Below are 5,228 nucleotides of genomic sequence, written 5' to 3'. Positions count from 1 at the left end.
TGTGAAGATTTGAGTTGGAATTTTGATGGTGATTGCGTTGAATCTGTGGATTGCTTTCAGCAAGATGGCCATTTTTACTATATTAATCCTGCCAATCCATGAGCATAGGAGATCTTTCCATCTTCTGAGATCTTCTTCAATTTCTTTCTTCAGAGACTTGAAGTTCTTGTTATACAGATCTTTCACTTGCTTGGTTAGAGTCACCCAAAGGTATTTTATATTATTGTGAATGGTGTCATTTCCCTAATTTCTTTCTCAGCCTATTTATCCTTTGAGTAGATGAAGGCTACTGATTTGTTTGAGTTAATTTAGACCCAGCCACTTTGCTGAAGTTCTTTATCAGGTTTAGTAGTTCTCTGGTGGAACTTTTGGAGTCACTTAAGTATACTATCTTATCATCTGCAAATAGTGATATTTTGACTTCTTCCTTTCCAATTTGTATCCCTTTGACCTTCTTTCGTTGTCTGATTGCTCTAGTTAGGATTTTGAGTACTATATTGAATAAGTAGGGAGAGAGTGGGCAGCCTTGTCTAGTCTCTGATTTTTGTGGGATTGCTTCAAGTTTCTCTCCATTTAGTTTGATGTTGGCTATGGGTTTGCTGTATATTGCCTTTACTATGTTTAGGTATGGACCTTGAATTCCTGATTTTTCTTTTATCAAGACTTTTAACATGCTATCTCAGAATCTACTGAAATGATCATGTGGGAGTTTTTTGCAGTTTGTTTATATAATGGATTACATTGATGAGTTTCTGTATATTGAACCATCCCTGCATCCTTGGGATGAAGCCTACTTGATCATGGTGAATGATCTTTTTGATGTGTTCTTTGATTCAGTTTGCGAGAATTTTTCTTGAATTTGTTAGAATTTATTTTTTATGTTTTAATTCTGACAACATTTTCCCTAGTTTCCAAGTAATATAAAAACTCAGAGCTTTGTCAGTTGCATTTAACATTTGTGGAAAACATATTTTTGATTGTTTATGAGTGTAAGGTATATTAATAGACTACATTTACTAGGGAAAAAATTACCCACTGGCTTCAGAAAAAGGAAAAAAGTAGAAGAAATAGATGAGTATGGTAATTAATGTGTTTACTCCTAGCTCTCAGAGATCAGAGACTGAGAATGATGTGTGCTCTAGTCAAGTCTAAGATACTTTGCAAACACTTCTTTCCAAACATTGATAGCAACAACAAGAGATGAGTGGAGATGTGAGAAGTGTGTTTGGTTACCTGGATAGAAAGAATTCCAATATTGAATGTTTTTCTTAACACCTCTTAATTATAGTTTGCAATAATTTTATTGAGTATTTTTGCATCAATATTCATAAGGGAAATTGGTCTGAAGTTTTCTTTCTTTGGTGGGTCTTTTTGTGATTTAGGTATAAGTGTAATTGTGGCTTCATAGAATGATATTAGGGACAAATGATTGTTGTTTCCTATTATTTTTGTTGTTAGAGTTGGAATTATGTTTGTGTCGCTATCTTCTTTTGTGTTAGTAGAAAGAATATTTCTTGCTATTTCTAGGGTATAGTTTCCCTCCTTGTGTTAGAGTGTTCCATCTATTATCCTTCGTAGGGCTGGATTTGTGAAAAGATATTCTGTACATTTGGTTTTGTCATGGAATATCTTGGTTTCTCCAACTATGGTAATTGAGAATTTTTCTGGATATAGTAGCCTGTGCTGGCAGCTGTGTTCTCTTAGGGTGTGTATGACATCTGCCCAAGATCTTCTAGTTTTCATAGTCTCTGGCAAGAAGTCTGGTGTGATTCTGATAGGTCTGCCTTTATATGTTACTTGACCTTTTTCCCTTACTGTTTTTAATATTCTTTCTTCATTTTGTGCATTTGCTGTTTTGACTATCATGTGATGGGAGGAACTTCTTTTCTAGTCCAATCTATTTGGAGTCTGTAGGTGTCTTATATATTTATGGGCGTGTCTTTTTCTTTCTTTTTTCTTTTTGTTAGGAAAGTTTTCCTTTATAATTTTGTTGAAGATATTTACTGGCCCATTAAGTTGGGCATCTTCACTCTCTTCTATACGTATTATCCTTAGGTTTGATCTTCTCATTCTGTCCTGGATTTCCTGGATGTTTTGGGTTAGGAGCTTTTTTTGCTTTGTATAATCTTTGACAGTTGTATTAATGTTTTCCATGGTATCTACTGCCCCTGAGATTCTCTCTTCTATCTCTTATACTCTATGACTCTTATACTGCCCCTGAGATTCTCTCTTCTCTCTCTTATACTCTATGACTCCTGATCTATTTTCTAGGTTTTCTATCTCCAGGGTTGTCTCCCCTTGTGATTTCTTTATTGTTTCTATTTCCATTTTAGATCCTGGATGGTTTTCTTTTCTTTTTTTTTCAAATCACAATTTTGATTTTGATTTTTTTATCTTTATTAACTTGAGTATTTCTTATTTACATTTCGATTGTTATTCCCTTTCTCGGTTTCTGGGCCAACATCCCCCAACCCCTCCCTCTCCCCTTCTATGTGGCCTTCCCCTCCCCATCCTCCCCCCATTACCACCCTCCCCCCAACAATCACGTTCACTGGGGGTTCAGTCTTGGCAGGGCCAAGGGCTTCCCCTTCCACTGGTGCTCTTACTAGGCTATTCATTGCTACCTATGAGGTTGGAGCCCAGGGTCAGTCCATGTATAGTCTTTAGGTAGTGGCTTAGTCCCTGGAAGCTCTGGTTAGTTGGCATTGTTGTTCATATGGGATCTCAAGCCCATTCAAGCTCTTCCAGTCTTTTCTCTGATTCCTTCAACGGGGGTCCCATTCTCAGTTCAGTGGTTTGCTGCTGGAATTCACCTATGTATTTGCTGTATTCTGGCTGTGTCTCTCAGGAGAGATCTACATCCGGCTCCTGTCGGTCTGCACTTCTTTGCTTCATCCATCTTATCTAGTTTGGTGGCTCTATATGTATGGGCCACATGTGGGGCAGGCTGTGAATGGGTGTTTCTTCTGCCTCTGTTCTAAACTTTGCCTCCCTATCCCCTCCCAAGGGTATTCTTGTTCCCCTTTTAAAGAAGGAGTGAAGCATTTGCATTTTGGTCATCCTTCTTGAGTTTCATGTGTTCTGTGCATCTAGGGTAATTCGAGCATTTGGGCTAATATCCACTTATCAATGAGTGCATACCATGTGTGTTTTTCTGTGATTGGATTACCTCACTCAGGATGATATTTTCCAGTTCCATCCATTTGCCTATGAATTTCATAAAGTCATTGTTTTTGATAGCTGAGTAGTATTCCATTGTGTAGATGTACCACATTTTCTGTATCCATTCCTCTGTTGAAGGGCATCTGGGTTCTCTCCAGCTTCTGGCTATTATAAATAAGGCTGCTATTGAACATAGTGGAGCATGTGTCTTTGTTGTATGTTGGGGCATCTTTTGGGTATATGCCCAAGAGAGGTATAGCTGGGTCCTCAGGTAGTTCAATGTCCAATTTTCTGAGGAACCTCCAGACTGATTTCCAGAATGGTTGTACCAGTCTGCAATCCCACCAACAATGGAGGAGTGTTCCTCTTTCTCCACATCCTCGCCAGCATTTGCTGTCGCCTGAGTTTTTGATCTTAGCCATTCTCACTGGTGTGAGGTGAAATCTCAGAGTTGTTTTGATTTGCATTTCCCTTATGACTAAATATGTTGAACATTTCTTTAGTTTCTCAGTCATTCGGCATTCCTCAACTGTGAATTCTTTGTTTAGCTCTGAACCCCATTTTTTCATAGGGTTATTTGTCTCCCTGTGGTCTAACTTCTTGAGTTCTTTCTTTATTTTGGATATAAGCCCTCTATCAGTTGTAGGATTGGTAAAGATCTTTTCCCAATCTGTTGGTTGTTGTTTTATCCTAACAACAGTGTCCTTTGCCTTACAGCAGCTGTGCAGTTTTACAAGTCTGGATGGCTTTCAATTCTTTTACCTGTTTGGTTGTGTTTTCCTGTAATTCCTTAAGGGAATTTTGTGTTTCCTCCTTAAGGACTTCTACCTGTTTGCCTGTGTTGTCCTGTATTTCTTTAAGGGAGTTATTTATCTCCTTCTTAAGGTCCTCTAACATCATTATGCAATGTGATTTTAAGTCAGAATCATCTTGCTTTTCCAGTGTGTTGGGGTATCCAGGACTTGCTGTGGTGGGAGAACTAGGCTCTGATGATGCCAAGTTCTCTTGGTTTCTGTTGCTTACGTTACTGTGCTTGCCTCTCACCCTCTGGTTGTCTCTGGTGTTAGCTGGTCTTGCTGTTTCTGACAGTGGCTTGGCCCTTCTGTAAACCTGTGTGTCAGCAAATCTTGGAGACCACTTTTCTCCTGGTGACATTTGGGTACAGAGAGCTGTGGCACAGTGTCAGCTCTGGGCACAGATGGAATCCTGAAGGATCCGTCCTAGACTGCTTCTGGGCTCCTGTGTCCTGCGTGGTCAGGGCAGTTTCCTCTCAGCAGAAGTGGTGGCTTACCTGTGCTCTCAGGTGTGTGAGCACTTCTCGGACCAGCTTTCTCTCAGTGCGATCTGGGTATGGAGAGTTGTGGCACAGGGTCAGCTCTGGGCACAGATGGAAACTGGAGGTTTCCTCTCTCTCTCTCTCTCTCTCTCTCTCTCTCTCTCTCTCTCTCTCTCTCTCTCCCTCCCTCCCTCCCTCCCTCCCTCCCTTCCTTTTGTAGAAAAAAAGGAAAATACAAAGAAAAAACCCTTTTTTGCCTGTCCTACACTAGGGCTGGATTAGTAGAAGAGTGAAGGTCAAGTCAGGGTCTGTACTTCATAATGTGGAGTTCATGCCTCTTGAAGGTTGGTGCTTGTGTTTACCCTGCTAAAAATGTGCAGTAGGAAATGGAATGGGATTAGGAGAGGGCCTGTCGGAGAACAGTTCCAGCGTGACATGGCAATAGATAGGTGAGCTTTGCAATGTGTAACAGTGAGGGAAGAGAGAGGCTCTATGCTTGTGACTGGGTCTGGACAGGCATGACTTTGCTATATACAAGTCTCTCTGTTTCTGTCACCTGTCTCTGTCTCTCTGTCTCTCTCTTACGTGTGTGTGTGTGTGTGTGTGTGTGTGTGTGTGTATGTATGTGTGTGTGTGTGTGTGTATTTCTATTACCTAACATAGTTCCTCTTTCTTTTCTTGATATTTCTCCTGTTTATGTGTCACATTGGCTTACCAATATCCTGTGCGTGCCTGTGTGTGTGTGTGTGTGTGTGTGTGTGCGCGCGCTATAGGCATACAAGCGCATGAG

The sequence above is a fragment of the Rattus rattus genome, chromosome 5, assembly GCF_011064425.1.
Source record: "Rattus rattus isolate New Zealand chromosome 5, Rrattus_CSIRO_v1, whole genome shotgun sequence".
In the NCBI taxonomy this organism is placed as follows: Eukaryota; Metazoa; Chordata; class Mammalia; order Rodentia; family Muridae; genus Rattus; species Rattus rattus.
This window is presented reverse-complemented; position numbering follows the sequence as displayed.